Genomic DNA, 20,133 nt, shown 5'->3' on the forward strand with positions numbered 1-20,133 from the left:
ATAGAAAGCTATAGGTTTTAAATGAAAAGGAATTCAAATAATTTTCCAGCATGATAAAATGTTCATATTCCTAAATATGAACTACTTTACAAAAGCACCAGTGATTTTAAAGAAACATTAGATGATTTTTAAAGGAAGTCAGTTATGATACTGCAGTTTATAGTGATACTGAGTGTTTGCTAGCTCCACTAATCAGGATATTAAGTTAATAGTATATAATATGCCATAAAGAAATTATATGAGCAGAGGTTACTGCAAAAGGAGAACACAATGATTTTAAGTGGGCTGGTGACCTGAATTTCTTCCAGTGAGGGGAAACATCAGAGTCATTTGATCAATGAAGTGCCTTTTATAAATCTTCAGGAAATCTCCTATGAATGCTTTAAGAAGATGGATTTCTTATTACTTCTGATGTATGTTCCCATGAAATTTTTCCATTGCCACCATGGGCCTGCCCAGCCTAAGAGATGAAAACTGTGAGTCCAGCCCACTGACGCCCACCATCAGTAAGAAGATTGCACACTGAGGAGGCCATGGCCAGCCTTCTGACTGAAATCTATACTGTAAAAGGATGATGCTGCTCCAGCAATCCTGAAACCCTGCCCTAGGATCAATGCAAAGTGGTGTCAACCTTAGAATTTCAATACGCCTAGGCAGATAGTTATCTTTAAATATAAGAACAGTATCATTTTCTGGAGAAACCAAAAGAATCCAGAAAAATTCTACAGTAGTCTACTCTGCCCTTTCTCCCCGTTCCGTCTTGTTAGTAACAGCCAAATCCAGGCACAAAGATGTCCTAACTTCTACACCTGAGGTTGCCCACAACGTGTGCTAGGTGACGCATCTTATAGAGCACATATGCAAACAATTATGGGATCTGAAAAACAATAACTCAGGCAGAAACATTAGGAATTGGTGCCCCTAAGTGAACCAGTGGGAAAAAAGGAGGCTTAAAGAGTTTAAACAACTTTCCCCAGTAGCTGATAAGTTACGGTGGCCTTAGACAAGCTGACAAGAGTGGTAGCAAAAAGGCTTCAAGGATTACAAATTGTTCTACTATAAGGTTTTAAAAAGGTTTCAAAGGCAAAGAAGAGCAAATGAAGCCATGAATTTTACAATCTACATATTTTTAGCCCTTTCTCTTTTTGCTTTTCTTGGGTAAACTAATTAGACCCTGCAAACACATTCCCACCCACAATGTTGTCTCCATTGCTTTAGGGCCTCACCTCTGAGCAGCCAGAGGAAATGCAGCTGACCCCTTATCTAGTTAACAACCTTTTATACTCTGCCCTTTCGCTTTGCTTTCTCCATGCCAACATAAGACATACAAAGATTCTTCTGCCTCCAAGATGCTGCAGCTTTCTTGTCAGCTAGTTACCCCCAGCTAAAAATAACTGTTCCACATACTCAGAGATATATGGCAATCAAGCAACCAAGTGCCCCTTTTGCCAATGACATGTTTTTAAAAAATATGTTCAATGAGAGGCTCTTTGAAAATTATTCACTTTTTTCTGAGTTGCAAAGGAAAACGAAAGGCAAATTATGGCTCTATAAGCAACTGTTTGCACAGATCCCATTAATTCGCCATCCACAGGGACATTGAAAACTAGCTCTTTTCTCTTGTCATTTCACTTACCAGGTAGAAATGATTACAAACTTAATTTCTTTGGGGGGTTATTTAGGTTAGAGAGGGCCCCTTGATAATGCAGAAGTCATAACGGCCACCAGACACAGGAGAACAATAGCTCCCAGTGCTTCCACAATGGAGAGAGAGATAACTGAATGTCATATTCGGAAGAAATTCAAACCATCATTGATTTTTTCAGATGAAAAAACTGAGGTTCAAAGAGGTTAGGGGGTTAACCAAAGTCAGTCAGTGTTTTAGTTTGCAGCAAAGCTGAAAGCAGGCGCTAAGCATTGCAACACCTGGTGTCTTCCTTCCTCCCCTCCATCCTGCTGCTAGTAGTGTCAGTGGCAAATACAAGCCAGTTCAAGGAAATGTGGCCTCAGCGAGGAGTACTAAGGACCAAGCACCAATGCATCTTGCCATTTACAACAAATTCCTTAATTACAAGGCTTCATTTATTCACAGAAGCTGCCTCTTTTGTACATAGCCAAACACACACACACACACAGTGTGATAGAGATAATTTATCATTATCTGAACGCACTCAGGGTGGTCAATTTCAGCCAGAGTGAAGAACAGAGAAAGGCAGGGTCAAGGGAACTATAGAAATAGCTGTTCCTGCTTCACTTTTCAGCCCTCCTTCCCCTCCCATCAGCCCACTTTCATTACTTTTCTCTTTGATGCAAAATCTGAAAATCTTGGTTAGGCAGCTCTGCTTATCAGTGGGTTCTTAATAACCCACTTTTATCAAACTTCATCTGATGGACCCAAAATATATTTGATCGTAGCAAAAAGTACCCTTATCAGTTTTAAAATGACACTGTCCCAAAGTGAATAGTGTTAGCAGCCAACTCTCTAGAACCAGAAAGAAGTATGTTTAAATCCTCAATCCATCACTTTCCAGCCATGCTGTCATGTCCAACTCATTCTTCTTAAACAATATCTCACTAAGCACACTAGACTGTAGAAATGCACACAGATAGGGCCTTACCTTTTCTGGTTTTTTTCCTGCGAGGCAGCAGTGGACACTAACATATCTGTAACTCCAGTTAATGTAAAGGTTTAACTGGTAAAAGTGCTGTGCAGGCAGGTCTCTGGAACAATGAGAGCACCCAGGAGAAGGCTTTGCTTTAGTTACAAAGGTCAGGAAAGGTTTCCCCTAGGGAGGGACCGAGATCAGAAGCATGAGTGGGCAGTAAGTGGGCAAAGTAAGGACGATCTGGCATTCCTGGCAAATATGTGGTGCAGGGGGACCTGGACCTTGGCCAGTACAAGATGCTGAGTCTTTGCAGTGCAGAGCAGAGAGGAGGGGCACGCCATGAGGACAGAGAAATGGAAAGAAGACTGTGGCCATGGTGAGGAGGTTTGTCCTCATTCTAAGAAGGACTGGGAGGTATGGGGCATGGTCTGACTTACGTGGAGGACAGACTGGAGACAACATGGACACAGACACACAGGTGGAAGGCCAGGAGGTAATCCACAGAAGGGCTGCAATGAGAATTTTAATGGAAAGAAAAAACAGAAGCTAAGGGATATTTAAGAACTAAAATCAGCAGGCCTGAATGGTCAGTTGGATATGAGAAGTGAGAGAGAAAGGGATAAACCAGAGCTCACTCATAGGACTTTGGCTTGTGTGACTGGATAGGTGGTGGCACCATTTTCTAAAAACCAGAATGGAAGAAGGAGCAGACTAGTGACTTAAACCTCATAGCCTCAGTTTTCTCATCTGTAAAATGGGAATAGTCCTACATATATCACAATGTTTTTGAAAGCATTAGAAAATATTCCTAGAAAATGAAGCCTTCATACAAAGCGGTGTATGTTTCTCCTCCAAATAAATGGGACCTATTCTTATAGGCTTCTTTTTCTTGATCTGATTGGAAACTCAGGATCTCAGATATTCATTTCTTTTCATCCTCTTCTCTGATGGCTCTACCAAATTGCTGGTTTACTGATCTCATCACCCTAAACAACGTATAGTACTCCATACTAGTCAAATAAGCAAGTTGGCAATTGCTCTTCTGAACAAATTATTGTAAATGTCACTGCTACAGTGCAGCTCATAGTGGCTCACTTGGCTGTTCAAGCGAAAAATTCTTGCAAATGCAGCTCTTATTATTTGCCAAATGTTCATGCACAAATGCATTTATTTTACCAAGAGCGTAGTGTTGGGTCATTTAAGGAGAATGGAAAAACACCACTCACAATTGAAGAGGCAAAATAGCATACATACAGCACTCCAGATCTTGCAAACCCCTTCATATACACTGTACCAATGGTACCTCACACTGACTGCGGAGAGGCTGAGATGATGAGAAAGGGCAGGTATATTTATGATTATTTTTACAAGTAAGGTTAACTTAGACAAAGTAACTCTCTCCAGGTCACAACTCAAGGAAGTAATACATTTCTGTGATGAAAATATAAGTCTTGGGGCTTCTGATTTTATCATGTGTCTATCAAAATCCCCCACCTGCCAACGTTAAGCCATACAATGTAGAACATAAAAACCATATGAAACAGAGGAGAGGGGTGAGATCAAAACTCATTTGAACTTACATAATCATATTTTATCAATTCATTATTAGTCCACTATTATCATTGTGGTCGTCATTAATAGACAAGACGTGTTGAGCAACTACTACCTGCCAGACCAAATAGGAAGGACTTCATCTGTGCTGTTTCACTGAACCTTTACTTTCAACAAAGGTGCTCTTAAAAATCAGAATGATGAAAGTACAGATGAGAAAATGGAAGCCGAGAAGGCTTGAGTTGCCTAAACCTGCTCCTAAATCCTAGCCTTTTTCCAAGGCCACTCTACTAGACTTGCTTCTGTGGGATCTATTGTATTCATAGTCAAATACCAATAAGGCCAAGGCAATGAGTACTTTTGAGTTCTTCTGGGTTTTGGGGAACATTTAAACAATGTCTCCCAATCTCCTGAATGCATTTAATGTATTCCGCCGATTCCATAAGCGAACAGGCATGAACGCTTATCTGAGATGATACCACTCTAGTTTCACTCTAACAGTACATTTTTGTGTAGAATATTTCTATCTCAAATGCTGATCCTCATTCTGTTACTTACTGGCTGTATATCGTTGGACAAGTTGCTTAGCAGCTCAGACACTCAATTTAGTAGTCTGCGAAGTAGGGTTGACGATAGTTCCAATAGTAAAATAAAAGTGGAACCATCTGCAGAAAGCACTTGACATGGTTTCTAGAACATTGTTAGTAAGCCACACATATTAACTATGATTATTTTTTATTTTGATGATCCTTGTGACCACAGAATAGAGGTTAGCTACATTCTACAGAGAGGAAACTGGTTCTAAGATATAAAGTGTTTTGTGTAAATTCACCCAGCTTGATAGAATAAAGATAAGGAAGCACGTCTCCTAAATGTGACAGAGAAAATTTTTGTTACTAAAATCTCCAGCAACTCTCTGAGGAGGTGGGTCTTGGTAGCTGAAGAATTCTGAAAGTAGAAGTGGACAGAAGCTAAAATGCTCATCGGGAAAAGATAAGAAATCAAGAAACTTGAAAATGATTCAATAGTGAGCAAAGAGAAAAACAGGGGAGAGGGAGAATATGTTCAAAGGGATTTGAGAAATTTGCTCCCACACACAATGTAAATTACTATGAAAATACTGTGTTAGAAAAAATATACAAGGCCCTTTTCTACACTATTTTAAAGTATATACACCGTCTCAATATTGGCTGTCTTGTAAAATACAAAAATTCTATTTTTATGCAGTTACAGAAAATATAAATACTCTAATTTAACCTTAAAAAATTACTCTGAAGACACTCTGATAGAAAAAATATACAATGCAATTTTCTACTATGTTTTAAAGTATATGCACCGACTCAATATTCTCTATCTTGTAAAATATAAAAATTCTAATTTTATGCGGTTACAGAACATATACATACTCATTTTAACACAAATGTTAAACACAAAATTACTAAAAATATAAATATTCTCTTTTTACCCCAACGTTAAAAACAAAATTGTTCTGACAATACTCTGTTAGAAAAAATATACAATGCCCTTTTCTATTCTGTTTTAAGGTATATACACCATCTCCATATTCCCTCTTGTAAAACATGGAAATTCTATTATTACGTGGATAGAGAAAATGTAAGTATTTCCTTTGACTTCAATGTTAAAAACCAAATTACTCTAAAGACACTCTGTTAGAAAAAATACACAATGCTTTTTTTTACTATCTTTCTTAGTATATACACAATCTCAATATTCTCTCACATGTAAAATACAAAAATTCTAAATTTACGTGGTTAGACAAAAATATAAATATTCTCTATGCACCCCAATGTAAAAAACAAAATTGCGTGGAAGATACTCTGTTAGAAAAAAAATACAATGCTCTTTTCTACTCTCTTATGGTGTATAAATACCATCTCAATATTCTCTCTCATGTAAAATACTGAAAATCTAAATTTATGCTGTTAGAAATAAATACAAATATCCTCTATGTCCCCGAATGATATAAGCAAAATTGCTCGAAAAATAATCTGTTACAAAAAATATACAATGCCCTCTCCTACATTCTTTTGGAGTATATACACTATCTCAATATTCTTTGTCATGTAAAATACCAAAACTCTAAATTTACGTGAATAGAAAAACATATAAATATTATATATTTACCCAAATGCTGAAAGCAAAATTGCTGTAATAATAATCTGTATGAAAAAATATACAATGCCCTTTTCTACACTCTTTTGGAGTATATACACAAAATCAATATGCTCTCTCATGTAAAATATTAAAATTCTAAATTTACCGGATAAAAAATATATAAATATTATCTATGTACCACAATGTTAAAAGCAAAATTGCTCTAAAGAAAATCTGTTCCAAAAAATATACAATGCCCTTTTCTACTCTGTTTTGGAGTATATACACCATATCAATAAGCTCAATCATGTAAAATATATAAATTCTCAATTTACGTGGTTACAAAAAATATAAATATTTTCTATGTACACCAACGTTAAAAGCAAAATTGCACATAATATAATGTGTAAGAGAAAATATACAATGCCCTTTTTTACTCTTTCATGAAGTATATACACCAAATCAATAGGCTCTCTCATGCAAAATACCGAAATTCTAAATTTACGCAAATAGAAAAAAATCTAAATATCATCTAGGCACCCCAATGTTAAAATAACAAATGCACTGAATATCATCTGTCAGAAATAATACACAATGCCCTTTTCTACTCTGTTTTGGAGTATATACACCAAATCAATATGCTGTCTCATGTAAAATACCGAAATTCTAATATTACGGGAATCAAAAAAATAAATTTTATCTAGGGACCCCAATGTTAAAATCAAATTTCTCTGAATAAAATCTATCAGAAAAAATATACAATGCCTTCTTCTACTCTGTTTTGGAGTATATACACCAACTCAATATGCTCTCTCATGTAAAATACAGAAATTCTATTTTAACGTGAATCGAAAAAAATCTAAATATTATCTAGGCACCCCAATATTAAAAGCAAAATTGCTCTGAATATAATCTCTCAGAAAAAATCTACAATGCTCTTTCTACTCTGTTGTAAAGTATAGACACCAACTTAATATGCTCCCTCATGTAAAATACAAAAATTCTAAATTTACGCAAATCGAAAAATAATTAAATTTTATATAGGCACCTCAATGTTAAAAGCAAAATTGCTCTGAATATAATCTGTCAGAGAAAATATTCAGTGCCGTATTCTACTCTGTTTTGCAGTATATACACCAACTCCATGTGCTCTCTCATGTAAAATAAAAAAATTCTATAATGAAGCGAATCGAAATAAATCTAAATACTATCTAGCCACCCCAATGTTAAAAGCAAAATTGCTCTGAATATAATCCGTCAGAAAAAATATACAATGCCCTTCTTTACTCTGGTTTGGAGTATATACACCAACTCTATATGCTCTCTCATGAAAAATAACGGAATTCTACATTTACGTGAATCGAAAAATAACTAAATAATATCTAGGCCCCCCAAAATTAAAAGAAAATGGCTCTGAATATAGTCTGTTAGAAAAAATATACAATGCCTTATTCTACTCTGTTTTGGAGTATATACACCAACTCAGTATGCTCTCTCATGTAAAATACAGAAATTCTTATTTTACCCAAATTTAAAAAATCTAAATATTATCTAGCCACCCCAATGTTAAAAACAAAATTACTCTGAATATAATCTGTCTGAAAAAATATACAATGGCCTATTCTACTCTTTCTTAGAGTATATAAAAGAACACAATATGCTCTCTCATATAAAATACAGAAATTCTATATTTAAGCGAATGGAAAAAATCTAAATATTATCCAGGTACTCCAATGTTAAAAGCAAAATTGCTCTGAATATAATCCGTGAAAAAAAAATTTACAATGCCCTTTTCAACACTGTTTTGGTGTATATACACCAACTCAATATGCTCTCTCATGTAAAATACCGAGATTCTAATTTTATGCAAATCGAAAAAAATGTAAAAAATGTCTAGGCGCCCCAAAGTTAAAAGAAAATGGCTCTGAATATAGTCTGTAAGAAAAAATATACAATGCCTTATTCTACTCTGTTTTGGAGTATATACACCAACTCTTTATGCTCTCTCAGGTAAAACAGAGATATTCTATATTTAAGCGAATCGAAAAAAATCTAAATAATATCTAGGCACCTCAATGTTAAAAGCAAAACTGCTCTGAAGATTATCTGTCAGCAAAAATATACAATGCTCTTTTCTACTCTGTTTTGCTGTATATACACCAACTCAATATGCTGTCTCATGTAAAATACCAAAATCCTAATTTTATGCGATTCGCAAAAAATCTAAATAATATCTAGGCGCCCAAAAGTTAAAAGAAAATGGCCGTGTATGTAGACTGTTAGAAAAAATATAAAATGCCTTATTCTACTCCGTTTTGGAGTATATACACCAACTCAGTATGCTCTCTCATGTAAAATAAAGAAATTCTATTTTAACGTGAATCGAAAAAAATCTAAATAATATCCAGGTGCCCCAAAGTTAAAAGAAAATGGCTCTGTATGTAGACTGTTAGAAAAAATATACAATGCCTTATTCTACTCCGTTTTGGAGTATATACACCAACTCAGTATGCTCTCTCATGTAAAATACAGAAATTCTATTTTAACGTGAATCGAAAAAAATCTAAATAATATCTAGGTGCCCCTAAGTTAAAAGAAAATAGCTCTGTATGTAGACTGTTATGAAAAATATACAATGCCTTATTCTACTTAGTTTTGGATTATATACAACAACTCACTATGCTCTCTCAGAGAAAATACGGAAATTCTAATTTTATGCAAATGGAAAACATCTAAATATTATCTAGGCACCCCAATGTAAAAAGGAAAATTGCTCTGAATATAATCTGTCATAAAAAATATACAATGCCCTTTTCTACTCTGTTTTGCATTATATACACCAACTAAATATGCTCTCTCATATAAAATACCGAAATTCTAATTTTACACGAATCAAAAAAAATCTAAATAATATCTAGGCGTCCCACAGCTAAAAGAAAATGGCTCTGAATATAGTCTGTTAGATAAAATATACAATACCTTATTCTACTCTGTTTTGGAGTATATACAAAAACTCCGTATGCTCTCTCATGTAAAATAGAAAAATTCTAATTTTACCCGAATTGAAAAAATCTAAATATGATCTAGGCAACCCAATATTAAAAACAAAATTGCTCTGAACCAAATCTGTCAGAAAAAATATAAAATGCCCTATTCTACTCTGTGTTGGAGTATATACACCACCTCCATATGCTCTCTCATGTAAAACACAGAAATTCTATATTTAAGTGAATCGAAAAAAATCTACATTTTATCTAGGCACCTTAATGTTAATAGCAAAATTATTCTGAATATAATCTGTCATAATAAATATACAATGCCTTACTCTACTCTGTTGTGGAGTATATACACCAACTGAGTATGCTCTCTCATGTAAAATACCGAAATTCTAATTTTACGTGAATCGAAAATAATCTAAATATTATCTAGGCAACCGAATAATAAAAGTAAAATTGCTCTGAATATAATCTGTCAGGAAAAATATACAATGTGTTTTTCTACTCTGTTTTGGAGTATATACACCAACTCAATATGTTCTCTCATGTAAAATACGGAAATTCTAATTTTACATGAATCGAAAATATCTAAGTATTATCTAGGTGCCCCAAAATTAAAAGAAACCGTCTCTGAATATAGTCTCTAAGAAACAATATACAATACCTATTTCTACTCTTTTTTGGAGTATATACCCCAACTCCGTATGCTCTCTCATGTAAACTACCACAATTCTAATTTTACGCGAATCGAAAAAAATCTAAATAATATCTAGGCATCCCACAGCTAAAAGAAAATGGCTCTGAATATAGTCTGTTAGGTACAATATACAATACATTATTCTACCCTGTTTTGGAGTATATAAATCGACTCCGTATGCTCTCTCATGTAAAATACAGAAATTCTAATTTTACCCGAATTGAAATAATTTAAATATGATCTAGGCACCTGAATATTAAAAACAAAATTGCTCTGAACAAAATCTGTCAGAAAAAATATACAATGACTTATTCTACTCTGTGTTGGAGTATATACAACACCTCCATATGCTCTCTCATGTAAAATACAGAAATTCTATATTTAAGCGAATCGAAAAAAATCTAAATATTATCTAGGCATGTTAATGTTAAAAGCAAAATAGCTCTGAATACACGCTGTCAGAAAAAATATACAATGCCTTATTATACTCTGTTTTAAAGTATATATACCAACTCAGTATACTCTCTGATGTAAAATACCGAAATTCGAAATTTACGTGAATCGAAAAAAAGCTAAATAATATCTAGGCGCCCCAAAGTGAAAAGAAAATGGCTCTGAATATAGTTTGTTAGAAAAAATATACAATGCCTTATTCTACTCTGTTTTGGAGTATATACGCCAACTCAGTATGCTCTCTCATGTAAAATACAGATTCTAATGCTACCCAAATCGAAAAAATCTAAATATACTCTAGGCACCCCAATGTTAAAAGAAAAAATGGCTCTGAATATAATCTGTCCTAAAAAAATACAGTGCCCTATTCTACTCTGTTTTGGAGTATATACACCAACTCCATATGCTGTCTCATGTAAAATAAAGAAATTCTATATTTAAGCGAATCGACAAAAATCTAAGTATAATCTAGGCACCCCAATGTTAAAAGCAAAACTGCTCTCAATATAATCTGTCAGAAAAAATATACAAAGCCTTAATCTACTCTGTTTTGGAGTATATACACCAACTCATTATGCTCTCTCATGTAAAATACCGAAATTCTAATTTTACGTAGATCGAAAAAAATTTAAATATTATCTAGGCACCCGAATGTTAAAAGCAAAATTGCTCTGAATATAATCTGTCAGAAAAAATATACAATGCCCTTTTCTATTCTGTTTTGTAGTATATTCAACAACTCAATATGCTCTCTCGTGTAAAATTCCGAAATTCTAATTTTGCGCAAATCGAAAAAAATCTAAATAATATCTAGGCGCCCAAAGTTAAAAGAAAATGGCTCTGAATATAGTCTGTTAGAAAAAACGTACAACGCCTTATTCTACTCTGTTTTGGAGTATATACACCAACTCCCTATGTTCTCTCATGTAAAATACAGAAATTCAAATTTTACCCGAATCGAAAAAATCTAAATATGATCTAGGCACACCAATGTTAAAAACAAAGTTGCTCTGAATATAATCTGTCAGAAAAAATATACAATGCCCTATTCTACACTGTTTTGGAGTATATACGACAACTCCATATCCTCTCTCATGTAAAATACGGAAATTCTATATTTAACAGAATCGAAAAAAATCTAAATATTATCTAGGCACCCCAATGTTAAAAGCAAAATTGCGCTGAATATAATCTATCAGAAAAAATATACAATGGTCTTTTCTACTTTGTTTTGTTGTATATACACCAACTCAATATGCTCTCTCTTGTAAAATACCGAAATTCTAATTATCCGTGAATCGAAGAAAATCTAAATAATATCTAGGCGCCCAAAAGTTAAGAGAAAATGGCTCTGAATATACTCTGTCAGAAAAAATATACAATGCCTTATTCTACTGAGTTTTGGAGTATATACACCAACTCAGTATGCTCTCTCATGTAAAATAGAGAAATTCTAATATTACCCGAATCGAAAAAATCTAAGTATTATTTAGGTACCCCAATGTTAAAAACAAAATTGCTCTGAATATAATCTGTCAGGGAAAATATACAATGACCTATTCTACTCTGTTTTGGAGTATATACAATAACTACATATGCTCTCTTATGTAAAATACAGAAATTCTAATTTTACACGAATCGAACACAATCTAAATAATATCTAGGTGCCCCAAAGTTAAAAGAAAATGGCTCTGAATATAGTCTGTTAGACAAAATTTACAATGCCTTATTCTACTTTGTTTTGGGGTATATAAAGCAACACACTTTGCTCTATCATGTAAAATACAAAAATTTTACATTTACCCGAATCGAAAAAATCTAAATATCATCTAGGCACCCCAATGTTAAAAACAAAATTGCTTTGAATATAATCTGCCAGAACAAATATACAATGCCCTATTCTAATCTATTTTGGATTATATACACCAACTCCATGTGCTCTCTCATGTAAAATAAAAAAATTCTATAATGAAGCAAATCGAAAAAAATCTAAATACTATCTAGGCACTCCAATGTTAAAAGAAAAATTGCTCTGAATATGATCTGTCAGAAAAAATATACAACGCCCCTTTTTACTCTGGTTTGGAGTATATACACCAACTCTATATGCTCTCTCATGAAAAATAATGGAATTCTATATTTACGTGAATCGAAAAATAACTAAATAATATCTAGGCGCCCCAAAATTAAAAGAAAATGGCTCTCAATATAGTCTCTTAGAAAAAATATACAATGCCTTATTCTACTCTGTTTTGGAGTATATACACCAACTCAGTATGCTCTCTCATGTAAAATACAGAAATTCTAATTTTACGTGAATCGAAAAAAATCTAAATATTATCTAGGCAACCGAATAATAAAAGTAAAATTGCTCTGAATATAATCTGTCAGAAAAAATATACAATGTCCTTTTCTACTCTGTTTTGGAGTATATACACCAACTCAGTATGTTCTCTCATGTAAAATACGGAAATTCTAATTTTACGTTAATCGAAAAATTCTAAGTATTATCTAGGTGCCCCAAAATTAAAAGAAACCGTCTCTGAATATAGTCTCTAAGAAAAAATATACAATGCCTATTTTTACTCTTTTTTGGAGTATATACCCCAACTCAGTATGCTCTCTCATGTAAAATACCGAAATTTTAATTTTACCCGAATCGAAAAAATCTAAATACGATCTAGGCACTCCAATGTTAAACACAAAATTGCTGTGAATATCATCTGTCAGAAAAAATATACAATACGCTATTCTACTCTGCTTTGGACTATATACACCAACTCCATATGCTCTCTCATGTAAAATACTGAAATTCTATATTTAAGCAAATAGAAAAAAATCTAAATATTATCTAGGCACCTTAATGTTACAAGCAAAATTGCTCTGAATATACGCTGTCAGAAAAAATATACAATGCCTTATTCTACTCTGTTTTGGAGTATATACAACAACTCAGTATGCTCTCTGATGTAAAATACCGAAATTTGAAATTTACGTGAATCGAAAAAAATCTAAATAATATCTAGGCGCCCCAAAGTTAAAAGAAAATGGCTCTGAATATAGTCTGTTAGAAAAAATATACAATGCCTTATGCTACTCTGTTTTGGTGTATATACATCAACTCAGTATGCTCTCTCATGTAAAATACAGATTTTAATGCTACCCAAATCGAAAAAATCTAAATATACTCTAGGCACCCCAATGTTAAAAGCATAATTGCTCTGAATATACTCTGTCAGAAAAAATATACAGTGCCCTATTCTACTCTGTTTTGGAGCATATACACCCACTTAATATGCTCTCTCACGTAAAATACCGAAATTCTAATTTTACGTGAATCGAAAAAAATCTAAATAATATCTAGGCACCCCCAAGTTAAAAGAAAATGGCTCTGAGTATAGTCTGTTAGAAAAAATATACAATGCCATATTCTACTCCGTTTTGGAGAATATACACCAAACCAGTATGCTCTCTCATGTAAAATACCGAAATTCTATTTTAACGGGAATTGAAAAAAATCTAAATAATATCTAGGTGCCCCAAAGTTAAAAGAAAATGACTCTGTATGTAGACTGTTAGAAAAAATATTCAATGCCTTATTCTACTCTGTTTTGGTGTATATACACCAACTCAATATGCTCTCTCATGTAAAATACAGATTCTAATGCTACCCAAATCGAAAAAATCTAAATATACACTAGGCACCCCAATGTTAAAAGCAAAATTGCTCTGAATATACGCTGTCAGAAAAAATATACAGTGCCCTATTCTACTCTGTTTTGGAGCATAAACAGCAACTCAACATGCTCTCTCACGTAAAATACCGAAATTCTAATTTTACGTGAATCGAAAAAAATCTAAATATTATCTAGGCACCCCAATGTTAAAAGCAAAATTTCTCTGAATATAATCTGTCATAAAAATTATACAATGCCCTTTTGTACTCTGTATTGGACTATATACATTAACTCAGTATGCTCTCTCAAGTAAAATACCGAAATTCTAATTTCACGCGCATCGAAATAAATCTAAATAATATCTAGGCGCCCCAAACTTAAAAGAAAGTGGCTCTGAATATAGTCTGTTAGACAAAATATACAATGCCTTATTCTACTCTGTTATGGAGTATATACACCAACTCAGTATTCTCTCTCATGTAAAATACAGAAATTAAAATTTTGCCCGAATTGAAAAAATCTAAATATTATCTAGGCACCCCAACGTTAAAAACAAAATTGCTCTGAATATAATCTGTCATAAAAAATATACAATGCCCTTTACTACTCTGTTTTGGAGTATATACACCAACTCAATATGCTCTCTCATGTAAAATAACGAAATTCTAATTTTACGCGAATCGAAAAAAATTGAAATAACAACCTGGTGTTTCAAAGTTAATAGAAAATGGCTCGTAATATACACTGTTAGATAAAATATACAATGCCTTATATTACTCTGTTTTGGGGTATATACAAAAACTCAGTATGCTCTCTAATGTAAAATACCGAAATTCTAATTTTATGTGAATCGAAAAATATCTAAATGATATCTAGGCGCCCCAAAGATAAAGAAAATGGCTGTAAATATAGTCTGTTAGAGAAAATATACAATGTGTTATTCTACTTTGTTTTGGAATATATACACCAACCCCACATGCTGTCTCATATAAAATACAGAAATTCTATATTTAAGCAAATCGAAGAAAATCTAAATATTATCTAGGCACCCCAATGTTAAAAGCAAAATTGCTCTGAATATAGTCTGTCAAAAAAAATATGCAATGCCCTTTTCTACTCTGTTTTGGAGGATATACACCAACTCAGTATGCTCTCTTATGTATAATACCGAAATTCTAATTTTACATGAATTGAAAAAAATAGAAATATTATCTAGGCACCCGAATGTTAAAAGCAAAATTGCTGTGAATATAATCTGTCAGAAAAAATATACAATGCCATTTTCTACTCTGTTTTGGAGTATATACATCAACTTAATATGCTCTCTCATGTAAAATAACGAATTTCTAATTTTACGTGAATAAAAAAATCTAAATATTACATAGGCGCCCCAAAGTTAAAAGAAAATGGCTCTGAATATAGTCTGTTAGAAAAAATATACAATGCCTGATCCTACTCTGTTTTGGAGTATATACACCAACTCAGTATGCTCTCTCATGGAAAATACAAAAATTCAAATTTTACCCGAATCGAAAAAATCTATATATGATCTAGGCACCCCAATGTTAAAAACAAAATGGCTCTGAATATAATCTGTCAAAAAAAATATACAATGCCCTATTCTACTCTGTTTTGGAGTATATACACCAACTCCATATGCTCTCTCATGTAAAATACAGAAATTCTATATTTAAGCGAATCAAATAAAATCTAAATATTATCTACGCATGCCAATGTTAAAAGCAAAAGTGCTGTGAATATATTCGGTCAGAAGAAATATACAATGCCCGTTTCTACTCTGTTTTGTAGTATATACACCAACTCAATATGCTCTCTCATGTAAAATAGAGAAATTCTAATTTTACCCGAATCAAAAATGTAAATATAATCTAGGCACCCCAATGTTAACAACAAAATTGCTCTGAATATAATCTTTCAAGAAAAATATACAATGCCCTATTCCACTCTCTTTTGGAGTATATACACCAACTCCATATGCTCTCTCATGTAAAATACAGAAATTCTAATTTTACGAGAAATGAAAAATATCTAAATAATATCTAGGCACCCCAAAGTAAAAATAAATTGGCTCTGAATATAGTCTGTTAGAAAAAATATACAATGCCTTATTCTACTCTTTTTTGGAGTATATATACCAACTCCATATGCTCTTTCATGTAAAATACAGAAATTTTATATTTAAGCGAATCGAAAAAAAATCTAAATATTATCTAGGCACCCCAGTGTTATAAACAAAATTGCTCTGAATATAATCTGTAAGAAAAAATATACAATGCCCTATTCTACCTTGTTGTGGAGTATATACACCAACTCAATATGCTCTCTCACGTAAAATACCAAAATTCTTATTTTACGTGAATCGAAAAAAATCTAAATAATATCTAGGCGCCCCAATGTTAAAAGAAAATAGCTCTAAATATAGTCTGTTAGAAAAAATACACAATGCCCTATTCTACTCTGTTTAGGAGTATATACACCAACTCAGTATGCTCTCTCATGTAAAATACAGAAATTCTATATTTAAGAGACTCGAAAAAAATCTAAATATTATCTAGGCACCCCTATGTTAAAAACAAAATTGCTCTGAATATAATCTGTCAGAAAAAATATACAATGCCCTTTTCTACTCTGTTTTGTAGTATATACACCAAGTCAATATACTCTCTCATGTAAAATAACAAAATTCTAATTTTACGTGAATCGAAAATAATCTAAATATTATTTAGGCACCCCAATGTTAAAAGCAAAATTGCTCTGAATAAAATCTGTCAGAAAAAATATACAATGCCCTATTCTACCTTGTTGTGGAGTATATACACCAACTCAATATGCTCTCTCATGTAAAATAACGAAATTCTAATTTTACCCGAATTGAAAAAATATGAATATTATCTAGGCACCCCAATGTTAAAAACAAAATTGCTATGAATATAATCTGTCAGAGAAAATATACAATGCCCTATTCTACGCTGTTTTGGATTATATACACCAACTCCATATGCTCTCTCATATAAAATACAGAAATTGTATATTTAAGAGAATAGAAAAAAATCTAAATATTATCTAGGCAACCCAATGTTAAAAACAAAATTGCTCTAAATATAATCTGTCAGAAAAAATATACAGTGCCCTATTCTACTTTGTTTTGGAGTATATACACCAACTCAATATGCTCTCTCATGTAAAATACAGAAATTCTATATTTAAGCGAATCGAAGAAAATCTAAATATTATCTTGGCACCACAATGTTAAAAGCAAAATTTCTGTGAATATAGTCTGTCAGAGAAAATATACAATGCCCATTCCTACTCTATTTTGTAGTATATACACCAACTTTATATGCTATCTCATGTAAAATACGGAAATTCTAATTATACGTGAATCGAAAAAAATCTAAATAATATCTAGGCACTTCAAAGTTAAAAGAAAATGGCTCTGAATATAATCTGTGAGAAAAAATATACAATGCCCTTTTCTACTCTGTTTTGGATTATATAAATCAACTCAATATGCTCTATAAGGTAAAATACCGAAATTCTAATTTTATGCGAATCAAAAAAAATCTAAATAATATCTAGGCACCCCATAGTTAAAAGAAAAGGGCTCTGAATATAGTCTGTTAGGAAAAATATACAATGCCTTATTCTACTATGTTTTCGAGTATATACACCAACTCAGTATGCTCTCTCATGTAAAATAATGAAATTCTTATTTTACCTGAATCGAAATAATCTAAATATATTCTAGGCAACCCAATGTTAAAAGCAATATTGCTCTGAATATAATCTGACAGAAAAAATATAAAATGCCCTTTTCTACTCTCTTTTGTTGTATATACACCACCTCAATATGCTCTCTCACGTAAAATACAGAAATTCGAAATTTACATGAATCGAAAAAAATCTAAATAATATCTAGGCGCCCCAAAGTTAAAAGAAAATGGCTCTGAATATAGTGTGTTAAAAAAAATACACAATGCCTTATTCTTCTCTGTTTTACAGTATATACACCAACTGAGTATGCTCTCTCATGTAAAATACCAAAATTATAATATTACCGGAATCGAAAAAACCTAAATATCATCTAGGGACCCGAATGTCAAAAACAATATTGCTCTGCATATAATCTATCAGAAAAAATATACAATGCTTTTTCTACACTGTTTTAAATTATATACCACAACTCAATATGCTCTCCCATGTAAAATACTGAAATTCAAATTTTACATGAATCGAAAATAATCTAAATAATATCTAGGCGCCCCAAAGGTAAAAGAAAATGTCTCTGAGTATAGTCTCTTAAAAAAATACACAATGCCTCATTCTACTCTGTTTTGGAGTATATACACCAACTCAGTATGCTCTCTCCCATAAAATACAGAAATTCTAATTTTACCCGAATCATAAAAATCTCAATATTATCTAGGCACACCAATGTTAAAAACAAAATTGCTCTGAATATAATCTGTCATAAAAAATATACAATGCCCTCTTCTACTCTGTTATGCAGTATATACACGAACTCAATATGCTCTCTCTTGTAAAATAGAGAAATTCTATATTTAAGCGAATCGAAAAAAATCTAAATATTATCTAGGCACCCCAATGTTAAAAGCAAAATTGGTCTGAATATGAACTGTCAGAAAAAATATACAATGCTTTATTCTACTCTTTTTTGGAGTATATACACCAACTCTATATGCTCTGTCATGTAAAATACAGAAATTATATATTTACCCGGTCAAAAAAAATCTAAGCATTATCTAGGCTCCCCAATGTTAAAAGAAAAATTTCTCGGAATATAATCTGTCAGAAAAAATATGCAATGCCCTTTTCCACTTTGTATTGGAATATATACACCAACTCAATATGCTCTGTCATGTAAAATACCGAAATTCTAATTTTATGTGAATCGATAAAAATCTAAATAATATCTAGGCACCCCAAAGTTAAAAGAAAATGGCTCTGAATATAGTGTGTTAGAAAAAATATACAATGCCTTATTCTACTCTTTCTTAAAATATATAAACAAACTCAGTATGCTTTGTCATGTGAAATACCGAAATTCTAATTTTAACAAAATCGAAAAAATCTAAATATTATCTAGGCACCCAAATGTTAATAAAAAAATTGCTCTCAATATAATCTCTCAGAATAAATATACAATGCCCTATTCTACTTTTTTTTTGGAGTATATACACCAACTCCATAGTCCCTCTCATGTAAAATACAGAAATTCAATATTTAAGGGATCCGAAAAAATTCTACATATAATCTAGGAAACCCAATGTTAACAGCAAAATTAATCTGAATATAATCTGTCAGAAATAATATACAATGCCCTTTTCTAATCTGTTTTTCAGTATATTCACCAACTCAATATGCTCTCTCATGTAAAAACCGAAATTCTAATTTTACGCGAATCGTAAAAAATCTGAACAATATCACAGCGCCCCAAAGTTAAAAGAAAATGGGTCTGAATATAGTCTGTTAGAAATAATATACAATGTCTTATTCTACTCTTTTTTGGAGTATATACACCAGTTCAGTATGCTCTCTCATATAAAATACAAAAATTCTATATTTAAGAGAATTGAAAAAAATCTAAATATTATCTAGGCACCCCAATGTTAAAAGTAAAATTGCTCTGAATATAGTCTGTCAGAAAAAATATACAATGCCATTTTCTATTCTGTTTTGTAGTATATACATCAACTCAATATGCTCTCTCATGTAAAATACAGAAATTATAATTTTACCCGAATCGAAAAAATCTAAATATAATCTAGGCACCCCTATGTGAGAAACAAAATTACGTTGAATATAATCTGTCAGAAAAAATATAGAATGCCCTATTCTACTCTGTTTTGGAGTATATACACCAACTCCATATGCTCTCTCATGTAAAATACAGAAATTCTATATTTAAGCGAATCAAAAAAAATCTAAATATTATCTAGGCACCCCAATGTTAAAAGCAAAATTGCGCTGAATATAATCTGTCAGAATAAATATAC

The sequence above is a fragment of the Callithrix jacchus genome, chromosome 8 (genome assembly GCF_049354715.1).
Source record: "Callithrix jacchus isolate 240 chromosome 8, calJac240_pri, whole genome shotgun sequence".
NCBI classification, from domain to species: Eukaryota; Metazoa; Chordata; class Mammalia; order Primates; family Cebidae; genus Callithrix; species Callithrix jacchus.